The sequence below is a fragment of the Lepisosteus oculatus genome, chromosome 14, assembly GCF_040954835.1.
Source record: "Lepisosteus oculatus isolate fLepOcu1 chromosome 14, fLepOcu1.hap2, whole genome shotgun sequence".
Lineage (NCBI taxonomy): Eukaryota > Metazoa > Chordata > Actinopteri > Semionotiformes > Lepisosteidae > Lepisosteus > Lepisosteus oculatus.
In genome coordinates this window covers 35,093,704-35,106,042 of record NC_090709.1, presented here as the reverse complement: position 1 = coordinate 35,106,042, position 12,339 = coordinate 35,093,704, and the positions used below count along the sequence as shown (strand labels likewise).

Sequence of the window (12,339 nt, the reverse complement as noted above, 5' to 3'; positions counted from 1 at the left end):
GAAGGTATTCTGGAGTATCCTAAAAACACAAATACTGGCCTTCCTTACCGAACACAGTGTCCTGAGTAAAAGTCAGATTGGCTTCTTGCCAGATCACCGCACATCTGATCACATTTACACCCTACACACACTGATAGACAAACACGTCCACCAAAAACACAAAGGAAAAAGTTTTGCCTGCTTTGTCGATTTCAAAAAAGCATTTGACTCGATTTGGTATGAGAGATTGTTTTACAAACTACTCCAAAGTGGCATAGGGGGCAAAGTGTACGACATAATTAAATCAATGTATTCAGAGAGCAAATGAGCAGTGAAAATTGGAAACAAAAGGACTAAATTCTTCACCCAAGGCCGCGGGGTGAGACAGGGCTGCAGCCTGAGCCCAACACTGTTCAATATCTATATCAACGAATTAGCAGGAATGTTGGAGCAGTCTGCAGCTCCTGGTCACACACTACACGACACAGAAATCAAGTTCCTGCTCTACGCAGATGACCTGGTCCTGCTGTCGCCCACAGAACAGGGGCTGCAGCAGAACCTGGCACTGCTGGAGCAGTACTGTCAGACCTGGGCACTGCCAGTCAATCTGGACAAGACCAGAGTTATGGTTTTCCAGAAGAAAGCCAGACCTCAGGGAAACAGGTACAAATTCACACTGAACAACAACACATTGGAGCACACATCCAGCTACACATATCTCGGTCTCACCATCAGCTCTTCCGGGAGTTTTGACTTGGCAGTGAAGACACTGAGGAAGAAGGCACTCAGGGCTTTCTACGCAATAAGAAGGAGGCTCTTCAACATCAACCCACCAACAAGAATCTGGCTCCAAATATTTGAAAGTGTAATCCAACCCATTGCCCTATACAGCAGTGAAGTGTGGGGTCCCCTCACAGACCAGGATTACACCCAATGGGACAAACACCCCACAGAAACTCTGCACATGGAGATCTGTAGAAACATCCTCCGTGTGCAGAGAAAAACTCCTAACAACGGGTGCAGGGCCGAATTAGGCCAGTACCCACTATTGATAAACATACAGAAAAGAATATTAAAGTATTGGCTACACCTAAAAAACAGCGACCAAAATTCCTACCACCACAAAGCCCTGCTGAGCCCAAAACAGAGCCCCCTGAGTCAGCTGGTCCTGAGGCTCACCGACCTGAGCCACACCGACACTAACCAGCCTCAGGACCGCACTGCTAGAGCACCACAACCCAGACTCAAGCACATCACAGCACAGATCAAACAGCAATATCTGTGTTTTAGTGTTTCAACTAAAATGGGACAGTACTGTGTTCAGTGTGTGATCACAGTGGCACAGTTCTGTGTTCTGTGTGTTACCAGTAGGACAGTACTGTGTTTGGTGTCTGAACACAGTGGGACAGTAGTGTGTTCGGTGTGTGATCACAGTTGGACAGAACTGTGTGCATTGAGCAATTACAGTGTCACAGTACTGTGCTCAGTGTGTGCTCAGAGTGGCACAGTACTGTGCTCAGTGTTCGATCAGAGTGGCACAGTAGTGTGTTCACTGTGTGATCACAGTGGGACAGTAGTGTGTTCACTGTGTGATCACAGTGGGACAGTAGTGTGTTGAGTGTGTGATCATAGAGGGGCGCTAGTGTTCAGTGAGAAATAATAAAGTAAATAATAACAACGTAACGTGGTTTTCTGCATGTCTACCTAGGCTGCAGCTGCTCCTGCATTATGTTTCATGTAGAAGTCTTAGCTTAGATTTTGTTTGCAAAAGACGAGCAAAATCTTTAAATGCAAATAACAAAAACTAGACACAACCGCAGTCCATACGAGGCCCCCTGCTACACTTTCACTGTTAATTCATTAAAGCCCATATTATCTGTGCTTTCCCTCACGATAAACAACTGCACCTGAATTGACACATCTCTTCTTGCTGAGTCCTTCGCACAACAAACGAAATTTCTCACCGGTCAGAGACAACAATTCTAGTGGAGCATATCCTGTCTTTGACAGGACTTGTAGTGTTTTTAGAGAAACCAACAAGGTCAGTTCTATTCCTTGTGTTTATCACCGTCGGAAATTACTCTCCAGTCAGCTGATTTGTACACCGTGTGTGCAGTTCTTGTGTGAAGGAGATTGTTACTAGTATGAGTAGTATTATTAGTAGTGTTATTACTATTGGTAGTAGTATCAGTATTATTTCTGGTATTATCATTGTTATCAGTAGTATTAGTAGTGTTAGTAGTAGTACTATTGTTGTCAGTTGTAATATTAGTGTTAGTAGTAGTACTATTGTTAGCAGTAGTAGTATTAGTGTTAGTAGTAGTAGTACTATTGTTATCAGTGCATGATGCCCAAGAATAATTCCCAGATGTTCATTCTGTAAGTTGCATTCATAATGGCCAGCAGCCCTATCACCCTGCAACTCCCAGCTGGCAGCCCCACTGGAGCCCAGCAGTGTGAGCCTGGCCAGTACCTGGAGGGAAGACTGCTGGGAAAACACTGAGGCTGCTGCTGGGAGAGGTGTGAGTGGGGCCAGCAGGGGGCGCTCTCACCCTGCGCTCTGTGTGGGTCCTGATGCCCCAGTATAGTGACGGGGACACTGGACTGTAAACAGGCGTCGTCCTGCAGATGAGACGTCAAACCGAGGTCCTGACTCTCTGTGGTCATTAACAATCCCAGGGTGTCTCTCGAGAAGAGTAGGGGTTTTACACCAGCGTCCTGGTCAAATTTCCCATTGGCCCTTACCAGTCATGGCCTCCTAATAATCCCCATCTATGAATTGGCTTCATCACTCTGCTCTCCTCCCCACTGAGAGCTGGTGTGTGGGGAGAGGACTGGGGCGTCATCCAGGTGGGGCTGCACACTGGTGGTGGTAGTGGGATCCCCATGACCTGTAAAGAGCTGCACACTGGTGGTGGTAGTGGGATCCCCATGACCTGTAAAGAGCTCTGAGTGGAGTGTCCAGGAAAGAGCTATAGAAGTGTATTATTATTATTAATATCATGCAGCCCGATCCCCAGCGAGCGTGACTCCCTGACCCTGACCTCTCTCTCCCCCAGGTGCAGAACCGCTGTTCCTGCTGCTGGTGGCGCTGTGTCTCCAGATCTACTCCTCCGAGGAGCCCGGGTGTGAACCGGCGCTGCCCGCCGCCAGCTGCCCCCCCGAGGGGCAGGGGCAGGGGGGGCAGGAGGAAGGGCAGGGGCTGCTGTTGCCCCACCTACCCACACTGCCATCGCCCCTCCTGGCGGGGGAGGAAGAGGGGGCAGCGGCCGAGGCGATGAAGACCGGGGAGGTGCTGCTCCTGGTCGGCGTCTCTCAGTACCTTAGCACCAGCTCCGACCTGTGACCTGTGACCTGTGACCTGTAACCCCCCCCGCCCCCCTTCTGGGTGGAGTCCGACCGTGACGGGAGAGGCCCTCGAGTCCGGCCCGATACCGATACCCATACCGGCCAGCCGGACCCGAACCCGAGCTCGGACCCGGACCGCTGCCGCCCGGAGAGGGGAGTCCGGGACTCGTGGGCGGAGACGCCCGTGGCGCCTTATCGCTCTATTTGTTTATTTATTGATTTCCTGCGTGGCTTATTTATTTATCTATCTTATTGACGGAGAGACTCGTGCGTCTTATTGATGGAGAGTATTTCAGTGAGAGTGGAAGTGGTGCTACTCTTCCTTCACCGTGAGGAACTGGAACGGTTCTCCATGATTTGTCGTTGTATAATCGATCGGTCGATGACAGTGAGCGAAATGATCGTGGGGTGGGTGGGGAACGGCGCGTGTTTCACTCCCTGAACAGATGAATAAAAACGGAGAAGCAGCGGTGTGGTTTGTGTTTGTTCTGGGGGAGGGATTGACGCTGCAGGAGGTCAATCAGCGCTCAGGCATCTGCGGTTAAGAGGGGGTCTGTACGCAGAGAGGGGTGGGAGGAGGGAACAACCTGATACCCTGGCTTCTCTCCAGACAGAGCTGGGGGAGGGGCGAACAAGCCGATGAGCTGCTCAGGTCCGTTATCTACTGTCTGACTCCTGTCTGCTCTCATGCTCTCTCTGGTCTGCTGTTTCCCCGATCTGTCTCTCTCCTGAAGCAGTTCAGCTCTGGCCTCTGACTTCTGGTGCCTTGTCTCCCCCTGGCGGGGACAGCGCCTCATTAACTTCAGTGATCCAGACGGGTGTGGACCCCAGTGTCCCGACTGCTGGTCAGGGGTGTTGCTTAGTCGGGGTTCAGTCTGTACTCCCCAAATTCCCTCTCCTCAGTTGATTGTAGGTGGGATGAAGTGGGGTCCCTGACTGTAAAGTGCTTTGGAGATCCTTTTAGATCAACTTTCCAGAACCCCAAACAAGAGAGTTTGCTTATGAAAAATAATTTTTAAAGTTTTTTTAAATTCCTAAGTGATGAGATATACCAGAAACGTTCATATCAGGCGGCGCCCAAGACTTCATTCTGCCCTGGTGAGTTAATCATTAACTGAACCCACTAAATATTTTATCAAGGGCCACTGAGAGGACATAGTCCTGCCCTTCAGATCAGCAGGAAGAGAAGGAGAGAGAGAGATGGCAGCGTGTAGGAGCTCAGCGCTCAGCCCTGGTGAGTTTTCTCTTGTTCTGCCTGTCAGAGTGTCATAAAGGGAGTCACTGAGGGTCTCTTCTCTGTCACAGAGCACAGCAGCAGCTGGAGAAGTGTCTTCCTGTCTGCTGAGAGTGTGTTCTGTCTGTCAGACACACAGGGTCTGAACTTGGAGATAGAGACAGGAGCTGATGTACTTTCACTTTCTCTTGTCAGAGATCAGGGATCAGTACTGTCAACTCAAGCTGTTTGGAATGTACTAAATATTTTAATAAGGTGTTTATTTAAGGTAAAATGATTGATGTAAAACCTGACCGTGTGCTGATGGTATTGGATTCACACTGTTAGTATTCATGATGCTCAGACACGCTCAGATATGATCGTTTCCTGTTTGTTGCTCAGAGGTTGTGTTTGTTGTACAGCTGATAATACCAGAGAGGAATCAGTACAGATGAACAACAGAGGAATTTATTTGGCCCATAATTAGTAGTGATTCCAGGTTCTCCTGTCCTGACTGGAGGAGCTCACCCAGCTATGTCTGGAGAGAAGCCAGGGTACCAGCCTGTTCCCCTCTCCCACCCCTCTCTGTGTACAGTAGAGCCTCCTGTCCTGACTGGAGGAGCTCACCCAGCTATGTCTGGAGAGAAGCCAGGGTATCAGCCTGTTCCCCTCTCCCACCTCTCTCTGTGTACAGTAGAGCCTCCCACTCCTGATTTTAAGTCTTAGTGTTGCTTTGAGTTTCAGTGTTAATTCTGAGGAACTCTGAGGTGTCAATATCTAACTGGTCTTTAATGATGACTGACTGTCACTGAGGATGTTGAATATTTTGTATATATACATATGGTTCACTATCTTCACCCTGTCAGTGTGGGACACTCCCTTCAGACGAAAGAGACTCAGTTCCTCCAGCTTGTCAGTTTCACTGTTTTTAAACTAACATCATGCTAATTCTCTTCAGTGTGGATCACAGTAGATAGTTTCTAAGCGGTTTGAAACTATACAACACACAGATTTCCCAGCCAGGTGGCTGAGTCCCAAACATGTCTTTATGAAATGTGACATTTTAGACTCGCTAGTGAAGAATCAGGACAGACTGAATGATTTTACAGTTTTTTTACATGTATTTTTAAAATAAGGTGGTATAAAGGTTCATTCTGAACACAGGAGTCCCATATGTGTCTGAACTGCCATTGGATACTCAGTGTTAGGGGGACTCTACAGGGCCCTCCAGAAGTATTGGTGCCCTTGGTAAAGATGAGCAAGGAAGGAGTTGGGAAAAATGTCGATTTATCAGATGACAGAAATCTAAACTTTCAGTGAGGTTAAATTATTCTAAGAAAAAAAATTGTGATGAAAAATAAACATGTACTATTGAGAGAACAGTTAAATATATATATATATTACATAAATTGCAAGAATACAGAATAAGAATGTTGTAAGAATACAGTCTGATTACCTAACATTAACAGAACATTTTTGTATACCACAGAGAATACACAGAAAATTAATCTCAATAATCTGTGATTTTCCTCTGTCACAGGGCAGGGACAATAGAAAAGATATAGAAAAGTTTTTATCGTGAATTTTAAATGGGATGAAGAGTGAAGATAGATGTGATGAGAACTTTATCATGTAAATAATCTGTGATCTTTCTCTCTGACAGGGGAGGGACAGGCTGATTCCCATGAGGCACCACAGCGTCTCTCAGAGATCAGGATCGTGCTGCTGGGCCAGAGATTGTCTGAGAAGAGCTCAGCAGGAAACACCATCCTGGGCAGAGAGGAGTTTGTCACTGAGGGAGTAACTGAGGAGTGTGTGAAGAGAGAGGGAGAAGTAGCTGGGAGGCAGATCACTGTGGTTGACACTCCAGGGTACTCCTCTTTTCCACGTATAATAAGGACTGATCCACAGCATGTCAGAGAGGAGGTTGTGCGCAGTGTGTCTCTGTGTCCCCCAGGACCCCACGCTCTCCTCCTGGTGATTGATCTGGACTCAGCCACAGACTGGAGATCAGTGAAGAAATATCTGGAGCTTCTCAGTGAGAGAGTCTGGAGACACACAATAGTGCTGTTCACCTGGGGGGACACACTGAGAGACATAACCATTGAGCAGCACATTGAGAGAGAAGGGAAGAAGCTCCAGTATCTGGTGGAGAAGTGTGGGAACAGGTATCATGTTCTCAACAACAAGAACAGGGGCGACCGCACTCAGGTCACAGAGCTGCTGGAGAAGATAGAGGACATGGTGGCAGGAAACTATGGGCTGTACTTCACCACTGACATCAAAGAAATAAACACTGAACGAGAGATAGAGGAGCCGAGACAGAGGGAGGAGGAGAGACAGAGAGAGACAGGAGCTGAGACAGAGGTTGGAGGAGGAGAGACAGAGAGAGACAGAGGAGCTGAGACAGAGGGAGGAGGAGAGACAGAGAGAGACAGAGGAGCTGAGACAGATGGAGGAGGAGAAACAGAGGAGCTGATACAGAGAGACAGAGGAGCTGAGACAGAGGGAGGAGGAGAAACAGAGAGAGACAGAGGAGCTGAGACAGAGGGAGGAGGAGAGACAGAGGAGCTGATACAGAGAGACAGAGGAGCTGAGACAGAGGGAGGAGGAGAAACAGAGAGAGACAGAGGAGCTGAGACAGAGGGAGGAGGAGAGACAGAAAGAGAGAGAGGAGCTGAGACAGAGGGAGGAGGAGAGACAGAGAGAGACAGAGGAGCTGAGACAGAAGTATGAAAGAAGGGAGAGAGAGAGAGAAGAGGAGCCCAGACTGCCTGTCAAGAGGAGGAACAGTAAAGGTCTTAAACCTCCCAACAGTGAGTGTGATTGATGCTGTATTACTGATTCACTGATCTTACTGGTCATCAGACTGAGAGATTCAACCATCTTGTGTCCTGTTAGGAATTAAAATCATACTGTGCTCCGCTCTGTACTGCGTTACTAACACAGTGGCACACAGACCTGTGTCTGTTTAAATCCTCTGTGCTGTACTTGAACTGTTTTCTCTCAGGGAGATTAGATTTAGTCCATCACACAGCAGCTCAGAGACAGGAGCTGATTTACTTTCACTTTCTCTTGTCAGCGATCAGAGATCTATCAAACTGTTTGGAATTTAATAAACATTTAATAAACATGTTCCTGGTTTTACTGTTTTTATATAAAAATGTTTATGTAAAAAATCACTGACGAGGTATTAGGTTCTTTTTCACCAATAGTATTTTCATGCGTGTTAATGACAGCAGCAGACTTGATCAGACATGGTTTTTACCTGTGTGTTTCTCAGAGGCAGTTTTCACTGTTCTGTCTATAACAACACGGAGCTGTTTTCCACACAATAACAACAGAAGATAGGACACAGAAAAGAGTATTTAGTAGTTAAAATGATCAGAAGATCAAATCTGGCTGTTTCTTCAAGGAAGCCAGAGTATCTCATCTCTGTACTCAAGCTGCACCTCCAGTTATGCCCAGAAAATCATCTCCGACCCCTCTCCCCCAGCTCATAATCTCTTTCAGCTTCATGCTTCTGGAAGATGTTTCAGATCCTCCCAATCAAGGACGGTCTGATTCAACCTCAGACTCCTCCCCTCTGCCATGCGACCTCTGAATTCACCTTGAACTCTGACTTCCTTGTATAATTTATTGTTTAACATGGAAAGTTGTTTACATATGTGCTGTATGTGACAATGTTTGTCTTCTGTTCTATGTAAATTTGTACTGTATATGTTGTATGTGTGACTCATCTGTGTTGTTTGCTGTACTATTAGCAAATTCCACCAACTATTGGCAATAAAGAATAATCTAATCAACTTCAAAAACGTTTTCACTTTCACAGTCTTGTCACAGGTCAATACTATCGAGGTCACGTCATGCTGTTCTAAAAGAACTTTACAAAAATCATTCAATTGGTGCAAAACCTAACAGATTATAGCCATATTTCATTGTTTTAAATTAATTGATTACTAATGGCAAGAGTGATTAATACATCAACAGATTCTATATAGCTGCACATGTCCAACAATAAAATCGACTCTTGATTTTCAGCAGATCTCATTTGAAGTAATAATTAAAAAAAAAAACTATTTTATATAGCACCTTTAAAGGTGTCTTCTCAAAGCGATTTACAGAATGACAACAACAATGTCCTTACAGTGTGTGAGAGCAGGGGTGTGACCCCAGTGACCCCAGTGACCCGACTGCTGGTCAGGGGTGCTGCTTAGTCGGGGTTCGGTCTGTACTCCCCAAATTCCCTCTTCTCAGTTGATTGCAGGTGGGATGAAGTGGGGTCCCTGACTGTAAAGTGCTTTGGAGATCCTTTTAGATCAACTTTCCAGAACCCCAAACAAGAGAGTTTGCTTATGAAAAATAATTTTTTAAGTTTTTTTAAATTCCTAAGTGATGAGATATACCAGAAACGTTCATATCAGGCGGCGTCCAAGACTTCATTCTGCCCTGGTGAGTTAATCATTAACTGAACCCAGGGCCACTGAGAGGACAAAGTCCTGCCCTTGAGAGAGAGACAAGACCAGAGTTATGGTTTTCCAGAAGAAAGCCAGACCTCAGGGAAACAGGTACAAATTCACACTGAACAACAACACATTGGAGCACACATCCAGCTACACATATCTCGGTCTCACCATCAGCTCTTCCGGGAGTTTTGACTTGGCAGTGAAGGCACTGAGGGAGAAGGCACTCAGGGCTTTCTACGCAATAAGAAGGAGGCTCTTCAACATCAGCCCACCAACAAGAATCTGGCTCCAAATATTTGAAAGTGTAATCCAACCCATTGCCCTATATGGCAGTGAAGTGTGGGGTCCCCTCACAGACCAGGATTACACCCAATGGGACAAACACCCCACAGAAACTCTGCACATGGAGATCTGTAGAATCATCCTCCGTGTGCAGAGAAAAACTCCTAACAACGGGTGCAGGGCCGAATAAGGCCAGTACCCACTATTGATAAACATACAGAAAAGAATATTAAAGTATTGGCTACACCTAAAAAACAGCGACCAAAATTCCTACCACCACAAAGCCCTGCTGAGCCAAGAGCTGAGCCCAAAACAGAGCCCCCTGAGCCAGCTGGGCCTGAGGCTCACTGACCTGAGCCACACTGACACTAACCAGCATCAGGACAGCACTGCTAGAGCACCACAACCCAGACTCAACCACATCACAGCACAGATCAAACAGCAATATCTCACACACTGGGACACACACACACAAACACAATATAAACTGGAATGCTACAGAACCCTAAACAGACAATACACACTAGCTGAATATTTGACCAAAATAAAAAATAACAAACAGAAACAGACCCTGACGAAGTACAGGCTCAGTGACCACAACCTGGCCATAGAAACTGGGCGACACAGGCAGACCTGGCTGCCCAGAGAGGACAGGCTGTGCTCCCACTGCCAGCGGGGAGAAAGAGAGACAGAGGTGCACTTCCTACTGCACTGTGACAGATACTCTGGGATTAGAGAAACATTTCCCGAAATTCAGAAATCTAATCCCACAGTTCCCACACTTGCCAGAGTCACAACGGGTCCCCATCCTACTGGGAGAGGGAGGAGGGAACTCAGTTGATCTGGCAGCCCAGTATGTGATCTCCTGTCACAGCCTGAGGAACAGTGAGTCTGTCTCCCAATAATGCTCCAGTCGCTACAGTATATGTCAATATTTTATCATATCTCTTTGTTGTAAATGTCTGTGACATGTCTGTAGGTTTTATTTTACTTCTAGTTTTTGTTTTGTTCCATGTTAATTTTATTATTTTTATTTGCTTTGGCAACACTGATTGTACCCATCGGTCATGCTAATAAAGCCTCTTGAACAGGAGAGAGACAGGTACAGGTACTCCTGGCCAGGTGTGGCTGTTACCTGCTTGCCCTGGTCTCTGAAGAACTCTCCAGCGTTCTCGATCACCAGCTCGTCTGTCATGGAGGCGTAGGGCTGCTCCTTACACAGCCTCAGCATCTCCCAGAGGGTCACCCCGAACGCCCACACATCGCTGGCCGTGGTGAACTTCCCCTGGGGACACAGACACATGGGGTCACCCCCAACACCCCCACACAGTCGCCGGCGTACAGGTTGCGGCTCATGCCGAAGTCGGCGATCTTGATGGCGCCGCCCTCCCCCACCAGGCAGTTCCGGGTCGCCAGGTCCCGGTGCACAAAGTTCAGGGAGGCCAGGAACTTCATCCCGGAGGAGATCTGGCAGGCCATGGAGATCAGAGAGGTGTAGCTGGAGAGAGAGACACATCTTATATTAACACTGAGAGAGAGAGAGTGGGGTTCATACAGACACACTGACTGGACACTCCAGTACATGAACACTGCACTGAGAGAGAGAGGGGTTCATACACACACACTGACTGGACACTCCAGTACATGAACACTGCACTGAGAGAGAGAGGGGTTCATACAGACACACTGACTGGACACTCCAGTACATGAACACTGCACTGAGAGAGAGAGGGGTTCATACAGACACACTGACTGGACACTCCAGTACATGAACACTGCACTGAGAGAGAGAGGGGTTCATACAGACACACTGACTGGACACTCCAGTACATGAACACTGCACTGAGAGAGAGAGGGGTTCATACAGACACACTGACTGGACAGACCTGACGGTGGACTCCCCATGGCTGGCGGTGGCGATCTGATCTCGCACACATGTAGACTCGCACTCTCGCACACATGTAGACTCGCACTCAGACTCGCAGTCACACTCGGACACTCGCGCACATGTAGACTCGCAGACACTCGGACACTCGCACTCAGACTCGCAGTCACACTCGGACACTCGCACACATGTAGACTCGCACTCAGACTCGCAGTCACACTCGGACACTCGCGCACATGGACACTCGCACTCAGACTCGCAGTCACACTCGGACACTCGCACACATGTAGACTCGCAGACACTCGGACACTCGCACTCAGACTCGCAGTCACACTCGGACACTCGCACTCAGACTCGCAGACACTCAGACACTCGCGCACATGTAGACTCGCAGACACTCGGACACTCGCACTCAGACTCGCAGTCACACTCGGACACTCGCACACATGTAGACTCGCACTCAGAATCGCAGTCACACTCGGACACTCGCACACATGTAGACTCGCACTCAGACTCGCAGTCACACTCGGACACTCGCACACATGGACACTCGCACTCAGACTCGCAGTCACACTCGGACACTCGCACACATGTAGACTCGCACTCAGAATCGCAGTCACACTCGGACACTCGCACACATGGACACTCGCACTCAGACTCGCAGTCACACTCGGACACTCGCACACATGTAGACTCGCAGACACTCAGACACTCGCACACATGTAGACTCGCAGACACTCAGAGACAGACTCAGGCGCACACGTACACTCGCACAAGTAGACTTGCACACAGACTCGCAGTCACGTAGACTCGGGCACAGACTCGCAGTCACACTCAGACACTCGCACACGTACACTCGCAGTCACACTCAGACACTCTCGCACACGCACACTCGCAGTAACACTCAGACACTCTCGCACACGCACACTCGCAGTCACACTCAGACACTCTCGCACACGCACACTCGCAGTAACACTCAGACACTCTCGCACACGTACACTCGCAGTCACACTCAGACACTCTCGCACACGCACACTCGCAGTAACACTCAGACACTCTCGCACACGCACACTCGCAGTCACACTCAGACACTCTCGCACACGTACACTCGCAGTCACACTCAGACACTCGCACACGTACACTCGCAGTCACACTCAGACACTCTC

At 48.1% G+C, this 12,339-nt stretch overlaps 1 pseudogene; it reads left to right on the top strand.

The window, feature by feature from the left end:
* Positions 1–7,673, top strand: part of LOC138242567 (uncharacterized) — a 38,169-nt pseudogene extending 30,496 nt beyond the window's left edge.
* The last annotated feature ends 4,666 nt before the right edge of the window (positions 7,674–12,339 follow it).